We start from the raw sequence: 25,855 nt of genomic DNA, 5'->3' as shown, positions 1-25,855 counted from the left end.
TACTAGCCCAGACATGTCCTGGTGGGCTTTGCTGAGTCACAGGGTTGAGCAATCCCCCGGTGTGGTCTTGCGCAACTGAGTCATAGAGTGGTGTAGTCCCCATTGCATGGTGCTCGTTGACTCCTAAATCCCTTGATGACAGCTCTCCTGCTGATTAATGGTCACTGAGCACCCGCCTGGGCGGAGATCACTACCCTTTGTTGCAGAGATGCTCACACTTGCGACATATTTCAGTAACAAAATCTCATAACTTCCTACACACTAACAATATACCTATTTGGACAGGACACAGTGTGTTTCAGCAGATCATGAATTTTCATGTGATAACTTACATGGCTTGCTTTGTATGAAATATCACAGCCATATATGAATTGTGAATCTGGGGTTTACAGGATGCGACTTTGAGGTACAGTGTGTGTCAGTGGATTTAGACCTAGTAGTAGGAGATGGGTCTGCACTGCCCTGAGCATTTTCCCATCATGAGAGTCGATGTCTATACAGAGAAAAAACCAGTGAGAATGTGAAATGACCTAAAGTCTGGTCTGAATTCCCCCCAATAACCCTTCTCTCCCTGATAGGCTGCAGAACATCCACGGGTCACTCCAGATTCTCCAAGCCTGCCTGGGGAAGGGAAATGGGTGCAGCAGCACTGGCTCAGGTAGGGATGCTGAGGAAATGCTGGAGGGTTCCTGCTGGAGCCAGAGGGACAGTGAATACACAGGAATGGGGAGCGACTAGGGAGTTTGATCTAACGGTGGGAGGGTGTAGACAGTGCGCAGGGTGGAGAAAGGGAAGGGGGGCAAGGTGTGATGAACCTGCTGTGACTTGATAAATCTGGGGTCTCGATTCTAGGAATAGAGCCATGGGGGTTGGGTGTGGAAATTCCCCTATTTGTGGACCAGGAAACAAACTCGCTTGGGCTGGGAAAGCTTCCCAGACTCCCAGTGTTGGAGCGTGAACTCACTAACCAGTGGTTGCTATGCTATGAAGGAGGCATCCACCACTGAGGCTTAGGGAAGATGCCCCATCCCCTGACATCCCACTGCTGACAGTGGGGAGGGTGTTGGGATTCAAGTTGTTGAGTGGGATGAAAGGGAAGACCCTTCCCCCTCTATCTGCTGGGAAGGACGAGGGGATCTCTCTATCTCTCCTCTCCATAATGCCTCCTGGATGCACTGAGCAGGTGGTGGGTGGGACTCCTCGGACTCTGTACCCATTTGATTGGCCTTACTACCCCATGAATAGTGGGGCTGTGAGTGGGGCAGCAGGTCCTGAGTGTGGGGCTCTTGCTCTTTCAGGGGCCGGTGACCTTCGAGGAGGTGGCTGTGTATTTCACCAGGGAAGAGTGGGCTTTGCTGGACCCCGCTCAGAGAGCCCTCTACAGAGACGTCATGCAGGAGAACTATGAGAATGTGACCTCGCTGGGTAAGGGTTCCCGTCCCCATGGTTCTCAGAAGGGGAAATGCAGAGTTAAGGTTCACGTCACCCCCCTACAATGCAACTTCTCCTCTGTCCTGATTCACCATCACCTCAACATGCAGATGACACACACACTAGGACTCTGCCCTCTTCACTACACAACACACGGGGAACAGAGCACAGGGGCAGTACAGCACAAAGTCTACAATTTTCTCTTGGCTAAGGCGAAACTTGGGTTTAGGTCCAGCCTAACGAAGAGAAGCTTCCAACGCCTGGCCAGCACTCAGATGGAGCCTATGCCACATGAACCATCACAGACTTGCAAAATATTACCATGCTTTTGCCCTCTCCTAGAGGATTCCTTCTGAGTCATTGCCCTTACTTGCCCCTCTCTAAGCCCAGGAGACATCTAGCGTGTGTGCCACCAGAGTGCCGACGATGCTCATGGCAAGAACACAACCTTGTGCACGTTTATGGTCTACTAATCCCTCCACCCTCTCTTATGGACTGCAGCCTTGTCGTGGCGGGGAGTCTTGCGTGGGCTTAAAGACCCTCAGAGCTACATCGTTCTGAGCTTTCCTACTCCTGGTAGGATCCCCCTTGGCAAGCAGGTCTGAGACGAGGCTCCTGACTAACTGTGGTCCAAACTTCGCAAGACCCCAACGGTGGGTCGGGCACATACAGAAGATCTTGTACTCTGTGGTTGTGAAGGTGGATGAGGGCTGCAGCAGGAGGGGGGCCGCTGGTTGTCTTGGATCTCCTTGCCACTGCGTCAGGGTTTTCCCTCCTGTCAAGTCTCATGTGGTTTTTGTGGGATTAGCATCTGCATGAGCCATGATCTCTGGCAGTCTTTAGTCGCAAATCTGCATGCCGGCGACAATGGCCGTCTTGCGCTTGGATGAGACAGAAGTGCCTTTCGGCAGCAGTGGCTGTGCCAGAGCAGGCCTCTTTTAGGATCTCTTGCTTGCCCCAAACGGGGGGGGGGGGCTAGAAAAGGTGCCCCAAACATCGGCTGTCTCACACTCTTCCAACTGGAAGGCCGCATCCAGTGGGATCACTCAACTCCGTGGCCGAAACAAGAGAGAGAAGACAATGAATTTCGTCACCTGGAATGGACTCTCAGCACAGTGAATGCCCAGAAAGAAGAACTCCCAGAATTGCCAGAGAACGGGCAAGACTCAACGTTGACATGGCGGCTCTTAGTGAGACTCGCCGGGCTGATGAGGGCCAATTAAAAGAGGATGGAGGTGGCTACACCTTCTTTTGGAAAGGAAAGCCACCTGAAGGGAGACACAGTCACGGGATTGGCTTTGCCATCAAAAATAAGATCGCCAGTCAGCTTTTGGAGCATCCCGTGGGGATCAACGAGCATCTCATGACTCTTCGGCTCAAGCTCAGCGACAACCAATATGCCACAGTCATCCGCGCTTATGCCCCAACACTCGATGATAAGGAGAACAACAAGGAGGAGTTTTATGGAGCTCTCGATGCGGTCCTCACAGCCACACCTAAGGCAGGCAGGCAAACTCATCCTCCTGGGAGATTTCAGTGCCAGAGTCGGATGGGACTGCCAGCTCTGGAGAGACACAATAGGCAAAGAAGTGGTGGGAAATGTGAACCCCAGTGGTATTCTCCTCCTCAGCAAATGTGTGGAACGTGATCTGCTCATCACAAATACCACCCTTAGGCAGAGTCACACATTTAAGACCATCAGGAAACATCCTCGGTCCAAACACTGGCACCTCCTTGACTATGTTAGAGTCAGAGCCCAAGAATACGCCGACGTCCGTGTAATATGAGACACGAGAGGTACGGATCACTGTTGGACAGGCCATCAATTAGTGAGGTCAATCATGTACCTGCAGCTTGCTCCGCGACACCGCAAACACCCGAAGACTAAGCGAAAGCGGTACAGCGTCAGAGCACGTAAAGACCAAGCCAGCTGCAAGATGTTTCAGTAACACCTGTCAAGAATTCTCTAACTTGCTTGATAACACCATTGACATTCAAGAGCACTGGGATCAACTTAAAAATACCATTCACAATGCATGTGCTGAAACCATAGGGTATTCCACTCATCGGCACCAAGACTGGTTTGACGAAAACAACGAGGAAATCCTAGCATTCATTCAACAGAAAAGAAATTCATTCTGTCACTGGCAAAATGACTTCTCTAACCAGTGAAAATATGAGGTTTATCACCCGCTCAGAGCAGGGTCCTGGGGAAGCCAGAGGGTCCTGCCCCATAACTTCGCAGTCAGACGTGACTCTCAGCCAGCCAGTAAAACAGAAGGTTTATTAGACGACAGGAACGGTCTAAAACAGAGCTTGTAGGTGCAGAGAACAGGACCCCTCAGCTGGGTCCATTTTGGGGGGCAGTGAGCCAGACAACCCCATCTGCACTTCACTCCATGTCCCCAGCCAGCCCAAACTGACTTCCCCACCAGCCCCTCCTCCTCTGGGCTTTGTCCCTCTCCCGGGCCAGGAGGTCACTGGATTCCTTTGTTCTCCAACCCTTTAGGTCTCACCTTGTGGCGGGGGGGGGGAAGGGCCAGGCCATCAGTTGCCAGGAAACAGGGTGTCGGCCATTCTCTGTGTCCAGACCCTGGCTCACACCTGCCCTCTAGGGCTCTGCAATGATCATGCACCCTTATCCCACCACCTAGATACTTAAGAACTGCATAGGGGAAACTGAGGCACCCCCACACTATTCAGAGGAAACATTAAGAACAGTCCTACTTTGTCACACAGCCCAGAATGATGTTTGCTTCTTTTGCAACAGCATTACACTGTTGACTCATATTTAGCTTGTGATTCACTATGAGCCCCAGATCCCTTTCCGCAGTGCTCCTTCCTAGGCAGTCATTGCCCATTTTGTATGTGTGCAACTGATTTGTTCCTTCCTAAATGGAGTACTTTGCAATTGTCTGTATTGAATTTCATCCTGTTTACTTCAGACCATTTCTCCAGTTTGTCTAGATCATTTTGAATTTTAATCCTATCCCCCAAAGCACTTGCAACCCCTCCCAGCTTGGTATCATCCTTTATAAGTGTACTCTCTATGGCATTATCTAAATCATTGATGAAGATACTGAACAGAACCAGACCCAGAACAGATCCCTGCTGGACCCCACTTGTTATGCCCTTCCAGTATGACTGTGAACCACTGATAACTATTCTCTGGGAACGGTTTTCCAACCAGTTTTGCACCCACCTTTTAGTAGCTCCATCAAGGTTGCATTTCCCTAGTTTGTTCATGAGAAGGGCAGCCCTCAGTTTGGCCACTTTTGCTAGTGGCTCAAACCGGCCATTCACTCAGCTAACCTCATCACTGGCTAGCATGGGGAAAAGGAAAGAGAACAATCCCCGCAGTCTCCTAGTGGGTCGGGGGACAGGCCAGGGACCTTCCCCTTTGGTGGGACCCACAGTCGAGGTCAACTCCTCCTGTATCCAATAGGGAGTTGTGGGGATGGGGGGACCCCAGGCTTGCCCTCTACTCCAGGTTCCAGCCCAGGACCCTGTGGATCACAGCTGTTCACAGTGTTTCGTGTAACACCTGTGTGATAGCTACAACTCCCTGGGCTACTTCCCCATGGGCTCCTCCCAGCACCTTCTGTATTCTGACCACAAGACCTTCCTCCTGATGCCAGATAGCGTCTGTACTCCTCAGTCCTCCAGCAGCACGCCCTCTCACTCTCAGCTCCTTGCACACCCCTCACTCACAGAAATGAGCTCCTTTTTAGATCAGGTGTCTTGATTAGCCTGCCTTAATTGATTCTAGCAGCTTCTTAATTGGCTCCAGGTGTCCTAATTAGCCTGTCTGCCTTAATTGGTTCCAGCAAGTCCCTGATTATTCTGTAACTGCTCCTGTTACCTTACCCAGGGAAAAGGGACCTGCTTAACCTGGGGCTAATAGATCTGCCTTCTATCACTCTCTTGTAGCCATCTGGCCCGACCCTGTCACATATCTCCCTCCACTCCCAACTCAACACCATGGAGTTTGGCAACTTGGGACGTCAGGCAGTGTACCTGTGACAAGCCATCTGCATTGCCATGGTGGCTTCCAGCGTGGTGTTGTATGGTGAATTGGAAAGGTTGTAGGGACAGGAACATCTGGTCACCCTTGCAGTCTTCTCTGTATTTCGCGGCATCCACTGGAGGGGTGCATGGTCGGTCACGGGAGTAAACAGTCGTCCCAGAAGGTAATAACGTAGTGTTTCCATGGCCCATTTCACAGCTAGGCACTCTCTCTCAACAACAGCATACTTCTGCTCTCTCGGGAGAAGTTTCCTGCTGAGGTAGAGGATTGGGTGTTCTTTGTCTCCGACCATCTGCGATAGGACAGCTCCCAATCCTACTTCAGATGCATCTGTTTGTAAAATGAATTCTTTGTTGAAGTCTGGGGCTATAAGCACGGGGTTACTGCAGAAGGCTGTCCGTAGATCCATGAATGCTTTCTCTGCGGCATCTGTCCACTTCACCATGTTTGGACCCCGGGCTTTTATCAGGTCCGTCGGGGACTTGCTCTGGTGGCAAAATGGGGAATAAATCGCTGGTAGTACCCCACCACACCCAGGAATGCCCGATTGGCTTTTTTCCGATTCGGCCGGGGCCAATTTGGATAGCCTCCAGTTTGTTCAGTTGGGGTTTGACCATGCCCCTTCCTACAATGTAGCCAAGGTATTTAGCCTCGGCTAGCCCTATAGCACACTTGGCTGGGTTGACTGTGAGGCCAGCCCGTCTTAGCGTGTCCAGAACCGCTTCCACCTTTCTTAAGTGGGTTTCCCAATCAGGGGTGTGAATAATCACATCATCCCGGTATGCCGCTGCGTAACTGGTATGGGGCTGCAGGAGCTTGTCCATAAGACGCTGGAAGGTGGCAGGTGCCCCATGTAGTTCAAAAGGAAGAACAGGATATTGAAACAGACCCTCTGGTGTAGAGAATGGCGTCTTTTCTTTCGCCTCTTTGGCAAGTGGAATCGGCCAGTATCCCTTTTTTATATCAAGGGTGGTCAAAAATCAGGCACTGCCCAGGCAGTCAACTAACTCATCAATACAGGGTGTGGCGTATGCATCAAATTTGGATAGCTCGTTCAGTCAGTGAAAGTCATTACAAAACCTAGTGGTGCCATCGGGTTTGGGCACCAGCACAATCGGGCTCGAACATTGACTGTGGGACTCTTCAGTGACTCTCAGCTCCAACATCCTTTTTACCTCTGCCTTGATCTCCCTTTTTGCCGCTGGGACCCGATAGGGCCTTAAAGTTACCTTTGCCCCAGGGTCTGTGATAATGTGGTGATATGCTTCCGTGCTCTGGCCTGGTTTGGTTGAAAACGTCCTGGTACTGGTTGATCATCTCAGTTACCTCCTTCTTCTGGTTCGGTGTCAGATCAGGGGATATCCTGATCTGCTCCTGCAAGTTATTTCCCTGGATCTGGGTCTCTTGGGCCACTACACACGCCTTTCGCTGGTGCCAAGGCTTTAAGAGATTAATGTGATAAATCTGTTCTTGTTTCCGGCTTCCTGGTTGCCGCACCTTGTAGGTTACTTCCCCCACTGGTTCAACCACCTCATACGGCCCCTGCCATTGGGCCAAAAGCTTGCTTTCTGCCGCGGATACCAACACCATCACCTGATCCCCTGGTTGGAACTGTTGGACTTTTGCCTGGCGATTGTAATGGGTTCGCAGGGCCTCTTGCACCTTTTCCAAATGTTCCCGTACCATAGGGGTGACCCGGGCTATCCGGTCTCGCATCTGCAACACATGGTCAATTATATTTCTCCCCTCATTGGGTTCCTCTTCCCAGATATCTAGTATGCCACGGGGGTGGCATCCGTATAATCACTCAAAGGGGGAAAACCCAGTTGAGGCCTGAGGTACCTCCTGGATTGCGAACATAGGGTAGTACGGTGTCCCAATCCTTCCTGTCCCGACTTACCACCTTCCATATCATTGCCTTGAGGGTTCGGCTAAACCTTTCTACCAGCCTATCGATCTGTGGATGATAGACTGAAGTCCTCAGGATATGGTTATGGAGCAGCGTACAGAGGTCCTTCATTAGCTTTGACATAAACGGGGTTCCTTCGTCTGTTAATATCTCCTTTGGTAGCCCCACTCGGGCAAAGATCCCCACCAGCTCTTTGGCTATCATTTTAGAGGCCGTGTTCCGCAGGCGGACGGCTTCTGGGTAGCGAGTAGCATAATCCAGAACGACAAGTGTATATTGGTGGCCCCAAGCCGTCTTCTCCAGGGGTCCCACTAGATCCATGGCTATTCGCTCGAAGGGGACCCCTGTGATGGGAAGGGGTACTAACGGTGCCCTCAACTGGGGACAGGGACTGTGTAGCAGACACTCCGGGCAGGACGCACGGTACCTCCGCACTTCTTCATGTACTCCGGGCCAGAAGAACCGTCGTAGGACCCATGCCAGGGTCTTCTCTACCCCAAATGCCCCCCAAAAAGATGACTATGGGCCAGACTTAATACAGCATTCTTCCGCCCGCCCACTTCCTGGATCCCAATAGGATCACTCTCCTGTAGCCATCTGGCCGACCTTGTCACACCCCCTATCTACAAGGCTTGTTACCCTGTCAAAGAAAGCTATCAGGTTGGTTTGACATTATTTGTTCTTCACAAATCCATGCTGACTGTTACTTATCACCTTATTATCTTCTAGGTGTTTGCAAATTGATTGCTTAATTATTTTCTCCATTGTCTTTCCGGGTACAGAAGTTAAGCTGACTGGTCTGTAATTCCCTGGGTTGTCCTTATTTCCCTTTTTATAGATTGGCACTGTATTTGCTCTTTTCCAGTCTTCTGCAATCTCTCTTTTGAATTGCTGAAGGAGCACTCAAGGGGGATCAGGCCATTGCAGTGTATCTGAACTAATTCTTTGCATCGGTCTTCATGGCTGAGGCTGAGAGGGAGATTCCCCAACCTGAGCCATTCTTTTTAGGTGACAAATCTGAGGAACTGTCTGAGATTGAGCTGTCATTAGAGAAGGTTTTGGAACAAATTTATACATTAAACAGTGACAAGTCACCACGGCCAGATGGTATCACCCAAGAGTTCTGAAGGAACTCAAATGTGAAATTGCAGAACTACTAACTGTGGTATGTAACCTATCATTTAAATCAGTTTCTGTACCAGATGATTAGAGGATAACTAATGTGATGCCAATTTTTAGAAAAGGCTCCAGAAGTGATTCCGGCAATCACAGGACGGTAAGGCTAATTTCAGTACCAGGCAAATTGGTTGAAACTCTAGTAAACAACAGAATTAAGAATGATTAGACACCGAGATGAACATGATTTGTTGGGGAAGAGTCAACATGGTTTTTGTAAAGGGAAATCCTACCTCACCAATCTACTAGAATTCTTTGAGGGAGTCAACAAGCATGTGGACAAGGGGGATCCAGTGGATATGGTGTACTTAGATTTTCAAAAGCCTTTGACAAGGTCCCTCACCAAAGGCTCTTAAACAAAGTAAACTGTCATGGGAGAAGAGGGAAGGTCCTTTCATGGAGCAGTAACTGGTTAAAAGCTAGGAAACAAAGTGTAGGAATAAATGGTCAGTTTTCAGAATGGAGAGAGGTAAATAGTGGTGTCTGTACTGGGCCCAATCCTATTCAACATAGTCATAAATGATCTCAAAAAAGGGGTAAACAATGAGGTGGCAAAATTTGCAGATGATACAAAGCTACTCAAGATAGTTTAATCCCAATCAGACTGCGAAGAGTTACAAAGGACCACACAAAACTGGGTGACTGGGCAACAAGACAGCAGATGAAATTCATTGTTGGTAAATGCAAAGTAATGCACATTGGAAAACATAATCCCAACTCTACATATAAAATGATGGGGTCTAAATTAGCTGTTACCACTCAAGAGAGAGATCTTGGAGTCATTGTGGCTAGTTCTCTAAAAACGTCCACTCAACGTGCAGTGGCAGTCAAAAAAAATTTTAAGCAGAATGTTCTACACATTTGAACATCTGGGGAGCTAGCCTCAGCATATTGCTATAGCAAAATGGGCTAGGGTTAAAATAATAAAAAAAATATGAGAAATTCTTATGCACCCCCCTGATTTCCTTTTCCTCTGCAGAGTTTCCAGTTTTCACACCTGACGTGATCTCCCATCTGGAACAAGACAAAGAGTCGTGGCTCCCAGATCTCCTTGATTCAGAGGAAAGAGGCACCCTGAGAGGTGCCTGCACAGGTGAGGAATCATGAAATCAATTCAAAACCTGTCCATGTCTGAAGGAAACAGCTGGGATTCCTGACAGAGACTTTGTGAGTTGTCCGAGATCAGAATTGTCCCCAGCAGGTTTGTATCCTCAGGGCAGATGTCGCTCATGACTTCCTACCCATCCTGAGTGACACCTGGCAGTAACTCCCTCCTTCACCTCCCTTCCCCCTGAGTGTTTGGATGGGATTTACAGGCAGAATTGATCCCCTTATGTCTGCTGGACAGAATTTAGGGAAATTCAGTCCCTGATTTATGTCCATCTCTCCAGCACTTATTTAGTTGACCGTGACTGTGAAATGCTCAGGGAGATTAGAGAGGCTATAAAAATAAAAAACTCAATAATAATGGGAGATTTCAGGTATCCCCAGATAGATCAGGTACATGTCACCTCAGGACAGGATGCAGAGATAAAGTTTTTGACACCATAAATGACTGCTTCTTGGAGCAGCTAGTCCTGAAACCCACCAGAGGAGAGGCAATTCTTGATTTATTCCTAAATGGAGCATGAGATCTGGTCCAAGAGGTGACTCTAGGTGTATCACTTGGTAATAGTGACCATAATATAATTAAATTTAGCATCCCTGTGGAAGGGGGAAAACACTAAAGAAGCCCACCATAGTAGCATTTAATTTCAGAAAGGGGACCTACACCCAAATGAGGACGTAAATTCAACAGAAATTAAAAGGTACAATCTCAAAAGTGAAATGTCTGCAAGCTGCATGGCAACTTAAAAACACGACAGTGGAAGCTCAAATTAAATGTATATCCTAAATTAAAAAAATGTAGTAAGAGGACCAAGAAATTGCCACCGTGTCTAAACTACGAAGTAAAAGAAGCTCTTAGAGGCAAAAAGGCATCCTTTAAAAATTGTAAATTAAATCCTACTGAGGAAAATAGAAAGGAACGTAAACTGTGGAAAGCCACTGTAACCATTCCTTTGTGGGTCACAGCTGAGAATACCCAAATTCAAGACAAACTGCTGAGAAACAGGGCAGAACATAAACTGTAGAAAGTGTAAAAATACAATCAGGCAGGTAAAAAAAGAATTTGAAGAGCAACTTGCCAAAGACTCAAAAAGTAACCAGGAAAAAAAATTTGAAGTAGCACGAAGCTTGCTAAACAACCAGGGGGCCGCTGGATGGTCAAATTGCTAAAGGAGCACTCAAGGACAATAAGGTCATTGCAGAGAAACTAAATGAATTCTTTGCATCAGTCCTCGCAGCAGAGGATGTGAGGGAGATTCCCAAACTGGAGCCATTCTTTTTTAGGTGAGAAATCTGAGGAACTGTCCCAGATTGAGGTGTCATTAGAAGAGACTTGGAACAAACTGATAAATTAAACATCAGTAAATCCCCAGGATCAGATGGGATTCACCCAAATGTGAAATTGCAGAACTACTAAGTGTAGTTTGTAAGCTATCATTTAAATCAGCTTCTGTACCCAATGACTGGATAGCTAATGTGACACCAATAAAAGGCTCCAGAAGCGATCTTGACATTTACAAATCAGTAAGCCTAACTTCAGTAAAAGGCAAATTGTTTGAAAGTCTAGTAAAGAACAGAATTGTCAGACACATGGATGAACACGATTTGTTGGTGAAGAGTCAACATAGCTTTTGTAAAGGGAAATCATGCCACACTCATCTATTAGATTTATTTGACGGGGTCAACAAGTATGTGGACAAGGGTGAGCCAATGAATACAGTGTACTTAAATTTTCAGAAAGCCTTTGACAAGGTCCTTCACCAAAGGCTCTTAAGCAAAGTAAGCTGGAAAGGGATAAGAGGGAAGGTCCTCTCATGGATCGTTAACTGGTTAAAAGATAAGGAAACTGGTTAAAAGACAGGAAACAAACTGTAGGAATAAATGTTCAGTCTTGAGAATGGAGAGAGGTCAATAATGATGTCCCCAGGGGTCTGTATTGTATCTGCGCTGTTCAACAGATTCACAAATGATCTGGAAAAAGGGGTAAACCGTGAGTTGCCAAGATTTACAGAAGATACAAATTTACTCCAGACAGTTAAGTCCAAAGCACACTGGAAAGAGTCAGGCCTTGTCTACACTATAAAGTTTTGACACCAGAATTACAGTTCTTAATACACTGACTTCTCCCTGAAGCCTGGGCCAGTCTCCTCTGATGAAGCCTTTGTCTTCTCACCATTCTTATTGCCTCCAGCATCGGTGGGGGAGGAGAAAGGCCAAGTAATGATGCCACCGTCCCTTATTTTCTTCCCTCAATCCATGTGCTTGGAAAATATTAGCCCAGACATGTCCTGGTGGGCTTTGCTGAGTCACTCAGTTGAGCAATCCCCCCGGTGTGGTCTCGTGCAACTGAATCATTGAGTTGAGCAGTTCCCATTGTGTGATTCTTGGGCAGCCCTCACTGACTTGTAAATCCCTTGATTACAACTTTCCTGCTGGGAGTGGTTTGCCTTCTTTGTATGTCACTAGCAAGGAAACAAACATACAGCAAAATTTCATACCTTGAGACACACTCGCGATGTCCGTACTTTGACAGAACAATGGCTTTCAGCAGATCATGACCTTCCTTGTGATATCTTACAAGGCATACTTTGTACAAAACATATCAGAATTACATGACCGTGGTGAATATGGGGGTTCCGGGGTGCTGCTTGGAGGTATAAAGTGTCACACTGAGATATAAAGTTATATTTAGAACAAGCTCTCTGGATTAACTTTTTTTTTTTAATCTAAAATTTGGGATCTATGAAGAAAACTCAGAGCCAGAATGGTTATTGCATCAGATACCCTTAGAAGAGGATAGAAAGAGCGAAAACATATTTTAAATGCCACCCACTTCACTCTAAAATATTCTAGAAGCTGAGGGATCTGGTCTAGAATTTGATGAACAAAACACAAGTTAAAATGTATTAAAGTATCGAGGTACATGATGAGATAGTTCAGAGGATTAGCAATGGCACCTTTACCTTTAGGTCACCAAGTTGTAGGCTTGGCAGAATTTAATTTTTATTAGGGCCGTCAAGTGATTAAAAAAATTAATCGCAATTAATTGCGCTGTTAAACAATAATGGAATACCATTTATTTAAATATTTTTGAATGTTTTCTACATTTTCAAATATATTGATTCTAATTACAACATAGGATACAAAGTGTACCATGCTCACTTTATATTTATTTTTTATTACAAATAATTGCACTGCAAAAAAACAAAAGAAATAGTATTTTTCAGTTCACCGTATACAAATACTATAGTGCAATCTCTTTATCATGAAAGTTGAACTTACAAATGTAGAATTATGTACAAAAAATAACTGCATTGAAAAATAAAACAATGTAAACCTTTAGAGCCTACAAGTCCACTCAGTCCTACTTCAGCCAATCGCTCAGACAAACAAACTTGGTTACAATTTGCAGGAGATTATGCTGCCTGCGTCTTGTTTACAATGTCACCTGAAAGTGAGTACTGGCATTTGCATGGCAGTGTTGTAGCCAGCAACACAAGATATTTACATGCCAGATGCGTTAAAGATTCATATGTCCCTTCATGCTTCAACTACCATTCCAGGGGACATGTGTCCATGCTGATGACGGGTTCTGCTCGATAACGATCCAAAGCAGAGCGGACCAATACATGTTCATTTTCATCATCTGAGTCAGACGCCACCAGCAGAAGATTGATTTTCTTTTTTGGTGGTTCGAGTTCTGTAGTTTCCGCATTTCAGTGTTGCTCTTTGAAGACTTCTGAAAGCATGCTCCACACCTTGTCCCTCTCAGATTTTGGAAGGGACTTCAGATTCTTAAACCTTGGGTCCAGTGCTGTAGCTATTTTTAGAAATCTCGCAGTGGTACCTTCTTTGCGTTTTGTCAAATCTGCAGTGAAAGTGTTCTTCAAATGAACATGTGCTGGGTCATCATCCAAGACTGCTATAGCATGAACTATATGGCAGAATGCAGGTAAAACAGAGCAGGGGACATACAGGTCTCCCCCAAGGAGTTCAGTGACAAATTTAATTAACGCATTATTTTTAACAAGCATCATCAGCATGGAAGCATGTCCTCTGGAATGGTGGCTGAATATGAAGGGGCATACCAATGTTTAGCGTATGTGGCACATAAATACCTTGCAACGCCAGCTACAAAAATGCCGTGTGAACGCCTGTTCTCACTTTCAGGTGATGTAAATAAGAAGCAGGCAGCAGCATCTCCTGTAAATGTAAACAAACTTGTTTGTCTTAGCGATTGGCTGAACAAGAAGTTGGACTGAGTGGACTTGTAGGCTCTAAAGTTTTACATTGTTTTTTTTTTTGAGTGCAGTTATGTACCAAAAAAAAAAAAATCTACATTTGTAAGTTGCACTTTCATGATAAAGAGATTGCACTACAGTACCTCTATGAGGTGAATTGAAAAATACCATTTCTTTTATCATTATTACAGTGCAAATATTTATAATATAAAGTGAGCACAGTACACTTTGTATTCTGTGTTGTAATAGAAATCAATATATTTGAAAATGTAGAAAAACATCCAAAATATTTAATACATTTCAGTTGGTATTCTATTGTTTAACAGTGCAATGAATCGCAATAAGTTATTTTAATCGCGATTAATTTTTTTGAGTTAATCGCGTGAGTTAACTGCGATTAATTGACAGCCCTAATCATTATTTTTATTTTTTCATAATTTCAAATTATTTAAGCTTTTTTTTTCTTTCAATTTTGATGGTTTTAAGTTTTCAGAATTCTGTGAAAATAAAGGTTTTAGGCATTTTTTTTTTCAATTTTATCAGTTTATATTTTTCAGTTGCAGGAAATTATGCTGGGAAGTCAGACAATAGTTAGTTAATGGTAGTAGATGTTGAGATTCAGAACGCTAAAGCTTTATAACTGTTAAAACTGTCAACATCACATGTTAAAATATATAAGGTCAGTATCCTTACACCAAACTCTACATTCTCCAACAGCATTTTTCTTATTTTGCCTATCTGAAATGTTGATTGTTGATGGAAATATTTTGGTTGGTTGTGTGTTGACAGTGAAATTGATATGTATTGATAAAAATTGAATCCTTCCAATCTGAATCTACTGGAATATGTTCTTAATATAAAGCATGTGAGTAGTCTCCTTGAAACCCTAGGGATTAGGGATTGCCAGAACATGAGGAGCGTCTGGCACTGCCTCTTCCACTGCAGCTAATTTCCAACATGGTTGAGTCTCCCCTTTTCCATTCCTGTTTCTGCCAACAGGGGATGGGATGCTGAGTGAGAAGGAGGAGCAGAAACCTCAGCAGGAAGATGCTGAGCAAGAGGAAGTACCCTGGGTATTATTGCAGATATCTCAAGAGGATGATTCCAGGAGTCATGAGCAGAGAGAAGGTCATGAGAGTCAGCACAGTCCAGAGAGGAAGCAGGGAAACAAGCCAAGGGAGAAAAGGAATAAATCCATTTATAGTTGGGCATCTCACAAATACCTCAAGCAAACCACAGCCCAGCAGAAAATCCACCCAGGGAGAGAGAAACAACACATGTTCTGAGTGTGGAAAAATTTCAGTAGGCGCTCAGTCCTTATTAAACATCAGAGCATCCACACTGGGGAAAGACCCTATGAATGCTGTCAGTGTGGGAAAAACTTCACTCAGAGCTCATCCCTTATTAAACATCGGAGGATACACACCGGAGAGAGACCTTATGAATGTTGTGAATGTGGGAAAGCCTTCACTCAGAGGTCCTCCCTTATTAAACATCGGCGAATCACACAGGAGAGAGACCCTATGCATGCTGCGAGTGTGGGAAAAACTTCACTCAGAGATCATCCCTCATTACACATCAGAGGATCCACACAGGGGCCCGATCCTATGCATGCTCTGAATGTGGAGAAAGTTTCACTCGGCGCTCAAACCTAATTGTACATCAGAGAATCCACACAGGAGAGAGACCCTACAAATGCTGTGAGTGCGCGAAAAACTTCACCAACAGCTCCTCACTTATGAAACATCTGAGAATCCATACGGGAGCCAGACCTTATGAATGCCACGAGTGCGGGAAAACCTTCACTCGCAGTTCACACCTCATTGCACATCAGAGAATCCACACTGGAGAGAGACCCTATGAATGCTGTGAGTGCGGGAAATCCTTCATTGACAGCTCAGACCTTATTAAGCATCAGAGAATCCACACAGGAGAGAGACCTTACGAATGCAGTGAGTGCGGGAAAACCTTCATGGACAGCTCAGACCTTACTAAGCATCAGAGAATCCACACGGGAGAGAGACCCTATGAATGCAGTGAGTGCGGGAAGAGCTTCACTCACAGCTCAGCGCTTATGACACATCAGAGAATCCACACGGGAGAGAGACCCCATGAATGCTGCGAGTGCGGGAAAAGCTTCACTCAGAGCTCGGATCTGATTAAACATCAGAGAATTCACACAGGCGAGCGACCCTATGGATGCCCTGAGTGTGGAAAAAGCTTCACTTGGCGCTCGAGCCTAATTACACATCAGAGATTCCACACAGAAGAGAGACCCTACGGGTGCCGTGAGTGTGGGAAAAAATTCTTTGTCAGCTCCGCGCTTAGGGAACATCAGAGAATCCACATGGGAGCCAGACCTTATCAGTGCAGTGAGTGTGGGAAAAACTTCACTCGCAGCTCGAACCTCATTAGACATCAGAGGCTCCACCCAGCCTAGAGACACTATAAATGAGGGTGGGAAAAGCTTCTATCAGACCTCAGCCCTTACTTACCACCAGAGAAGTTGCAAAGGAAACAAACACCATAATAACCTTATTTAAGGCTGACAATTTTTATTTATTTTTTTCCTAATTCCCTTTTAAAGACTTTTTGAACTATTTGCATCACGTGATCTTGGGTCCCCTAGATGAGTTGCCCACTTCTCTCTTTTGTAGCTTGCCCTTCTTTGGAATGAATCTAGTGCTCCTATCTATCACCTCCTTTGTTCTATGAGTCGTGGGAGCACATCTCCCTCCTACCAGGAATGTCCATGAGCTCCAGAGGACACGGGTGACCTAAACTAGCTCCATTGAGATAAAATTACCTGGGCCACATCTCCACTCAGATTTCCCCTGGTCTTAGCTAGCTTGATGTAAAACCACAACTATTCTTGCAGTAAAGCCATAGCCTGTGTATAGTAGCTGGGGGTATCTAGCAGGTGTACTCAGAACCTCACCAGTGCTCCATCAGTTTTCCTTGTCTAAACAGCCCTGGAGCATCTCATTTCTACTATTCCTCCCACTGCAAAGTGATTGTTAGAGTCACCAAGTTCCCCTTTTGGCACCGATTCCCTCTGATACTTATTTATTCTCACATTGCCGTGGCTTGTGCTGAAAATCAGTTTATTTTTTGTACTGTTTTCTCACTTAAAATATATTTAATTATAGCAAATCCTGTGACACCCATAGACAAGAGCGGGGGCTGTCGGAGGGATTCCCTCATTTCCCATCATCTCAGCAGTGTTTCCGCCTGTCTCAGCTGTGTAGAGTTTATCTTATTTCCGTTCTTTCCCTCCACCTCCCATAGTTCCCCAAGACACAGTGTTCTGATCTCTCCGTGCTTGGAAATCATGGTTCGATTTCTTAGATCCTAAATCAGACTCGTTAGGTTTGGAGGTGAAAGAGTCACATACCCGGAAGGAGAATGTTTAATGGATCTAGAAAAGTGTGATCGTTCTTAGCTTAAACCCTATTTTTCGTCTATTGGCAAAGACAATTTTTGTCTTTTTCCTTCTGAGTTGGGATTGTTTTTGGATGGGGAAACTGGCTGTTTTTTCACATTATGTTGATGCTAAAACTTTCCCAAGTCACATAACTCAGTAATTGTGAGACAGCATGGAATAAAGCAGGTTTCAGCGGATAAGAGGAGAAGATGATGGGAAAATCTGCTGTCCTGATTCTGAGTCATCAGGTGTCTCCTGCTCTGGAATTTAACTTTCTATGACATCAAAATTGTCTTACAGCTCTGTGAGAGGTGGGTTTCTCTCTCCTGAAGGTGTTTGGTTACATAAATGGATATTGGTTTTGTTTGATTGAATGTAACCGATTTACTGGGGACTTTGAGCCAAATGACCATTTGGTAAAATAGTCTCTATTTATTATTAATTTTTATTATTATTGCTTTGGCTATTATCCCACTCTGCCATGATGACATGGAGAAAGTTCAAGTGCAAGTCAATGAACCTGAGGGAATACTCCAAGCTATTGGCTATGCTAACAAAGAAAGAAAGAGTCGTGGTTTTAAATCTCCACTCTGAAACTCTGATTAACAGCACATCCTTCGATGCTATAAACTGTTCATTGAGAACTGTTAGATTTCTGCTCATTAACCCCTGTTAAGGGCTGTGTCTGTGTTGGGGGATGAAAGAGAAGGATTTACCACACAAGAGTTCAATCGAAGCAGGAAGCTTGGATTGGCTTTGAGGTTGCAGTTTAAATACGAACAATTTATTTGGTTTCAGTATTGAAATAGTTAACGAGCTCAATGTGGATTGCACGGCATGGGTGAAGTTCTCTGAGGTTTACAACTAAATGGACAGCTGCCTCCTTGGGTTCCTGTTTTAGGATTTATAGGGTTGATGGTCTGTTGTATTAATCTGATTATTTGGCTAAATTGATAACACGACTGCAATGCAACAGCATTGTTAATGCATTGATTTACTGATTTTGACGTTAACATAAGTGTGTTCACTCAATGGTTAGTTTAGTCATGTATTCAGTAGCTTAATCTTAGTGAAGTGTGTTCTTGATTTTTTTTTTTCAATTTAATAAAATGTGTAAAGGGGAATTGGAACCATTTCTTTCAATAAGCAACGTGGAGCAGAACTGCAGAAAATCAGGGTGGAGATCAGCGAGTCAACCTTGAATTTCCATCTGAATTAACCCTTTGATTTTCACAGGGGAGCAGCCAAAGGGAGCCCCCATCTCAGATCCAGCTGCAACTGGAGGAGCTCTGGGCATCACAAGGGAAAATGAGGTCCCCCACCCACCAGGTTTTTGGGAATTGGGTGGGGTAGAGTGTATGACTTAGATGGGGTCAGTGAGGTGGGGAGAGTCTCTGGGTAGTGGCAGGTGATGGTGGCTTGCTCTGCAGTCTCTGTCATGGCTAGGTCCAGCCTGTGCCCCACTCTGGCTGGCTGTGCCTAGTCAGGCCCAGCTGAGGTTGGGGGTCTAATTTGAAGGGTTGTTAATGGAGGTGAAGAGCCTGTACGGTTCAGTGAATGTGATGCTGGCAAAGTAAATGCATGTGTGTTAACAGGGCATATTGGGGCATTGTGGGGGGAGACAGAGTTAAGGTTGTGTGGGCAACCTTAACTATGCATTTCCTGGATTTCAAAAGTTTGAATTTTGCTGAAGTTGAGGTTCTGAAAGGAACAACATCTCACCAGGCAAACTCAACGAGGCATTGAGCAAGTTTTTTTACCTTTAATTAATAGAAGCAGGGGAGGTCCTGCATGCCACCTGGATATTAACCAGGGATTAAGGCCTACCAGAAGGCTAGATAGTTGAAAAGAAAACAGTGAAAATGCCCATCAGCAAAGGCTTCCTTAAAACAAATACATCTGTGTTGGGTTGGACCCGCCATTCTGTAACACCACCTGATATACTGGGATTTCACTGAGCTCTCTTGCTCCACTGGCCTGGGTTGCCACTCCCTGTTTTGCTGAATTAAGCTCTCTGACCTCTTGCAGCACACACACAGGTGGGGCCACACCCAGTTGCAGCCACAGACTGATGTCAGCTCTGTGTGAGAGGACTTCCCCAGTACTCCCCTTTTTGGAGATAAACCCAAAATAATAATGTCTTGCACTGTATAGAAATATCTTCACAGTGCAAGCTCATAAAAATCCGCCCTCTTCCTCAAAGTGAAGAGAGATGTGCACAACTTCTTGCTCCCCCATTAGAAATTACATAAACTGAGTTTAATAATAAACAAAATAAATGTATTAACTACAAAAGGTAGATTTTAAGTGGTTAAAGGGATAGCAGACAGAACAAAGCAGATTACCTCAATATATAAACAAAAGCTGCAAGCTGAGCATAATGGCATACAGAGTACACTTATAAAATTTGTGGACAATACCAAGCTGGGCGGGGTTGCTTTGGGGGATAGGATTAAAATTCAAAATGATCTGGACAAACTGCAGAAATGGTCTGAAGTAAATAGGATGAAATTCAATAAGGACAAATGCAAAGTACTCCACTTAGGAAGGAACAATCATTTGCACACATACACAATGGGAAATGACTGCCTAGGAAGGAGTACTGTGGAAAGGGATCTGGGGTGTCATAGGCACAAGTTGCCTTGGCTTTTCCCGGGTTTCATACACAGGCTAAAAACCCTTCCAGCCTGGGACCGTCACTTCCCGCAGGTCAGTCTTTGTTCCTTGGGTGTTTTCAGGTGTGTTGTTGTAGGGAGAGTGAGGACCCCTCATGTTGTCATTGTCCCTCTTTTATATCTTCCCCCCACTTGCTGGAAAGCTTTTTTGCTGTGACCTGGGTCAAACAGTTCCCATTATGTAGAGCTATCTCTGAGAAGTTTCTGTTACTCTCAGTTTCTAGGGTGATCCTTATGCTTGTGTGCATTTCCTCAATCAGCCACTAACATTGTTTGGCCTCCTTTAACTTAGCACATTTGAAATACAGAGACATGGTCAATATTCCCAGCTTCAGATACAAAAATGATACATGCTTCAAATTGGATAAACACATTCAGTAAATCATAACCTTTCCAATGAGACCTCACATGGGCCATCTTGCATGAAGTTCATCTCGGTCATATCATATCCATATCATAAGCATATTTCCATGAAGAATATGGAGTGTAATATCAGAACATCCCTCTTACCTTTTCTATTATAGGTGGAAAGTAGCAAGAGAAAGTGACTGAATGCCTGTCTCTACGACAGTGACCATGACTTTGCGTGCTTCCTGTTTAGCAGGATTTAAATAATTTCTCAAAAGGGACGCTGAAGCAATATCTGTAAAAAAGTCCAATTCATTCCAGTGAATGATGACATGTAATTAGCTCTATTTCAACGCAGGCACTTGAAATTTAAACTCACATGCTACAATGTGGCAAAAACATTTGTTTTCATGTGGATTTTGAGGTACATGATGCACCTAATTAATTATGATCACCGGGCACCAGCTTCTAAGACATACACTATTATCACCCACATACACAACCATAGATTCATTTGCAAATGGATTAATAGCATAGTGAAATTTTCCCTCTGTTATTTCTAAGCACACATCCTGTGGCTGCAGGGTTCCCAATTCCACCCGTGGGCCTCTTGTGTTACCCATACTCTGGGGTCCAGGGGCTCCATCACTGTTTGATTAACATTAAGGCCCAAGGCTGCAATAGGGGAAAGCCGCCTTATTTCTGCTTCTGACATGACAAGACAAATATAGTGATTTCTCCTGACCTTCTATCATAGGTAAAATTTACCATTTTCTACCAGGATTGCAAATCTCTCTAAGTCTGGGTGGAATTTTTTCAAATAATGCTTTTAATTTCCAGTGGGAGTATCCAGATCACACAGTCTCGAATTATGTCCTTTACCACATCAATAATCTGAAGCTGCATTTGCCAGACCCAAGGAAAATTACTCTGGAGGGCACCCACAGCCTGCAAGAGGCAGAGGTGTTCTTTTTTGGGGATTGTTCCCATTCCTCTAAAACCTGTCCCACCCCATCCTGCGTGGAGCTTAGCTGATCTAAGGATACTCTGAGCGGGTGTTGCTAAATCCTTCAGGTATTTCTCTACTGCATTCATTTTATTTGCAACCACCACTGGATTGATACTACCACCCCTACCCCCAATTCAGTCGCTCCAAAATGCTCCCTTTTCATTCAGTCCTTGGCCAGTCAGGGGACATCATGAAAATTAATCCAATTTTTCCAGCCCTCATATAATGGCTGGACAAACTTTCCGGAGTGGGGTTCTAGTGCCAAGAAGCTTGCTAACCTTTTTCAGGGTGTGGGTTGGATTCATCTCCAAATGCTTCTTTACAGTGGTTTGACCTACATGTGCCCTAAGCAAATTAATTGCAGGTGGTTCCAAAATCCACACTTCTACACTTCCACACTTTCTACAGCTTTTACTCCATGGGGTCCCTGGAGGAGCCATTTTCCCATCATGTTGGGCTGCATGTTAATAACTCTTTTACCAAGGCACCATTTAACCACCCTATTATCCAAACAACCATTGTGTCCCTGTTACAAATTTCTTGAGAACCCAGAGCCTCCAAAGTGCAGGGCAAAACAATCTCCCCTTCATAGAATCATAGAATATCAGGGTTGGAAGGGACCTCAGGAGGTATGTAGTCCAATCCCCCGCTCAAAGCAGGACCAATCCCCAACTAAATCACCCCAGCCAGGGCTTTGTCAAGCCTGACCTTAAAAACCTCTAAGGAAGGAGATTCCACCACCTCCTTAGGGAACCCATTCCAGTGCTTCACGACCCTCCTAGTGAAAAAGTTTTTTCCTAATATCCAACCTACATCTCCCCCACTGCAACTTGAGACCATTATTCCTTATTCTGTCATCTGGTACCACTGAGAACAGTCTAGATCCATCCTCTTTGGAGCCCCCTTTCAGGTAGTTGAAGGCTGCTATCAAATCCCCCCTCACTCTTCTCTTCTGCAGACTAAATAATCCCAGTTCCCTCAGTCTCTCCTCATAAGTCATGTGCTCCATAAGTCCTTCCCCGCCTGGTGTCACTATCGGTAGTCTTGCCTCCTCCTGACTTTCTCGTCCAGTGTTTGGGAATGAAAGGGATTGTTTCAGCCTAAAATAAATTGCCTTTTCCCCCAGTAATGTTCGCTTGGGGATGTCGGTCCACAAATGTAAACATTTAGGCTCACGATTATGAAAAAGACTACCAATTCCTCTCCACTGGCAACCCCACATATTCAACGTATCATTATAAAGGCGTTTCACTTCTAAGTCTGTATCCTGACTTTATGCTGGGGGTGGAAGTGGCTGGCTGCAGGTGGAATTGTATGGTGGACAGTCAAATTGGTATTCCCATTCAAAATTTCCACGGGCCCATTATATGACAAAAGCCATGGCTGGGGCGATTTAGTTGGGGATTGGTCTTGCTTTGTGCAGGGGATTGGACTAGATACCTCCTGAGGTCTCTTCCAAGCCTCATCTTCTATGATTCATGACACACAATTTTCTTGGAGATCTTTCAGAGTCCCACAGTGTTGTCTGTTGTGGAATCATTTATATCACACTCTGCTGTCCTCCAGGGGAAGTTTCCCTGTGCCTCGAACACAAAACGTTCCAGATTCACACCACCAGAGAAGTAGGCCTGTGATCCAAATTCCAGCAAAAACAGCACACAGCCTTGCATCCTTTCCGAGGTCTGCCAATATCCATACAATTAGTCATCTAAAACACAAAGCAAAACAAAACTTTCCCCCGTCCCTATATCGCGGGCGGTACCACCAATCATTTAAGCGAACAATAACTTCTATTCCACCCTAGCTGGGTGTGAATCACCCTCCGCCTTCTCTCTTCCTGCCACCCCCTTTTGGGAAGGGGCTCTGCAAATTTTCACTGTGCTTTGAGTGGCCTCTTGCAAGTCAGCAAATTCCTCAGTCCGGATTTGCTTAGGGCTGTCCCTCTTCCAACATGTCAGCTGCGAGGAATAAAGCCACTTGATTATGTTTTTCTTCTCAGATGGAATTTCTAGCTGATAAACAGTGGGACTTGATTTTTTGCAAATTCTTACAATTCTCGCCCAAACTGGACTGAGAGCGCGAGCTCTTGCCTTAACCAGTCGGTAAATAATCATATCCGTATCTGCCAATCCTGGGGGATTCAGAATTGGACCCAGTATCTGCTGCATTTTTCGAGCTTTTGCTCCTAAGGCCACTGCCTGTGAGCGCTAGCCTGTGACCTGCCTGTAAGTGCTAGCAACAGCTTTTTACAGCTGATGCATCCACTGGACCATAAGGACCCGGGGTTTCAAGTCATCGGATGGTGTACCATCCACCCACAACTGTTCTGGAAGATGCATGTCCATTCCAGTCATTGCTTTCAACAGGGTCACTCCATGAAAGGCCACACATTCACTTATGGGCATGAGAATAAATGGCAATCTCTGGCCCCAATCCTTTCCTTGTTGGTTTACATCTTTTCTAAAAGCTGTTTCAAGGGTGTTGTTAGACGGTTCTACCTGGTCTGAACTCTGGGTGTCCTGCTGTGTGCAATCTGTTTAGTCCCGAATGCCAGACAAATCCCGTGTATGATATCCCCAATGAATTGGGGTCCTTGGTCCGAATCAGTTCCTTTTGGAATATCCCACTTCGTTATTACCTGATCACTCAGCACATGTTGTTTGGGCTGAGTTATTTCTGGTAGGGATTGCCTCCATCCGTTGGTAAATGGATCAACAATTACTAAACAATATTGATTGACCCTGGCTGTTTTTATGAAAGCACCAATGTAATCAAGCTGCAATCGAGCTCAAAGTCATAGAGTCATAGAAGATCAGGATTGGAAGGGACCTCAGGAGGTCATTTAGTCCAACCCCCTGCTCAAAGCAGGACCAACACCAGCTAAATCATCCCAGCCAGGGCTTTGTCAAGCTGGGCCTTAGAAAATTCTAAGGATGGAGATTCCATCACCTCCCTAGGTAACCCATTCCAGCGCTTCACCACCCTCCTAGTGAAATAGTGTTTCCTAATATCCAACTTAGACCTCCCCCACAGCAACTGGAGACCATTGCTCCTTGTTCTGTCAGCTCTCCTTTTTGCTGCCTCACCAACTCGGTTATTCCACTTCACTTCCTCAGTTCCCTTCTTATGAACGTGTCACTTTTTCCAGATGTATTACTGTCTCACGAGCTTCTGCTAATGTCCACATGTGTGCCAGCTTGTCAGCACACATTAGGGTTTTTCCATCCATAGGCTTAATATCGCTCTCTTTCCACTCGGGAACCCAGTCCACCAGGGATCGGAGGACCCAATCTGAATCCTTAAAAATGGCTACCTTCTGCGTGTTGGGGGTATTCTCAAAGGCTACGGCTCTAGCTACAATCTTGGCTGCCTGGGTGGAGCCAGCAAGCACTGTCATTTTAGGACCTCATTGGTGGGTACTTTCATGTGGCTTTCCCAGGGTAGACATAACCATAGGCTTCATTTAACTGGACCATGGCTTCCTGCTGCAGACGGCCCCACTTCCATTCCACCCCATTCTTTAACAAGTCACACAGTGGGGCTGCCTTCTCTAAAAAGCCCTGAATGAAATCTCGGGAGAAATGATCCATTCCCAGGAAGAATCTAAGAACAGTTACATCTGTGGGAGCTTGGCATCTAAGAATCAGCTCCGCTCTCTGTTGGGCAGGGAAATGCCCCTCCTTCCAGAGTCACTAATTTATATGTTGGGAGCACAACTGGGCTTTCCTTAGGATCAAACCTAGTTTCCTGAATTGTTTGGAACTCCCTGTCAAATAGCTCCAGATTCTCTTCCGTAGTCTGAGGGCAAACCAGGATATCCTCCACATAAGACATCACAGTGTCTCTTTCAGGCAGCCTGTCCTTCATCTTCTCTACACGGGCACAACAAATAATAGGCGCATTGTTCCAGCCCACAGGCACCCTGGCAGAGCACAACTGCTTCCTGTGAAAGGTAAAAGTTAATTTGCACTAGCTGTCCTGGTGTAAAGGGATAGAAGAGAAATCATTGGCCAAATCCAAAACTGAAAATCACTTGGCCCCTACTACGAAGGAGGCCATCATCTCGTGATACTTAGCCACTCTGGGGGCTGTCAGTGGGGGGTCACAGAATTAAGGGGATGAAAATCTACTACCAGCCTCCAGGTCTTGCCATAACTTTTAAGGACCTGCCCTAGGGTGGCGTTATTGGGGCTTGTTTATTCCACTAAGACCTTGGCTTAAGAGCAGGTCCATTGTTTCTTTCAGGCTGGCCTCTGCTTCTTTTGAATACCTATATTGCTTTGGTGATGGGGGATTGGGGCCTGGAAGCAGGATTTCTGCATCAATTTTATCACATTCTAGTTTATTCTTGGCCCACAGCTCCTGATGTTTTTCTGTCATTGCTAAAACTTCTGGGGGCCACATAGGCCACTGCTGAAATCTCCACCAGTTCCCAGGATATGCCAGGAGGCCTTTCCCATAGGTCCCTGTTAGCAAACTAAACTAACACTCTTAATTCTCTCAAGACA

General features: G+C 45.3%; 2 protein-coding genes and 1 pseudogene across 52 annotated transcripts in view; 2 read left to right on the top strand and 1 right to left on the bottom strand.

Moving 5' to 3' along the window:
• LOC119849376 (zinc finger protein 420-like) overlaps window positions 1-25,855 on the bottom strand; it is a 3,142,523-nt gene that overhangs the window by 850,531 nt on the left and 2,266,137 nt on the right. The gene's annotated exons all lie outside the window — the stretch shown is intronic.
• LOC119849403 (zinc finger protein 501-like) overlaps window positions 1-25,855 on the top strand; it is a 1,099,011-nt gene that overhangs the window by 962,110 nt on the left and 111,046 nt on the right. The window lies entirely within an intron of this gene.
• LOC119849408 lies at window positions 1,243-16,393 on the top strand (annotated as a pseudogene).

Source organism: Dermochelys coriacea, chromosome 28, assembly GCF_009764565.3.
Source record: "Dermochelys coriacea isolate rDerCor1 chromosome 28, rDerCor1.pri.v4, whole genome shotgun sequence".
NCBI classification, from domain to species: Eukaryota; Metazoa; Chordata; order Testudines; family Dermochelyidae; genus Dermochelys; species Dermochelys coriacea.
The sequence above is the reverse complement of the archived record's forward strand: the minus strand, read 5'-3'. Positions and strand labels throughout refer to the sequence as shown.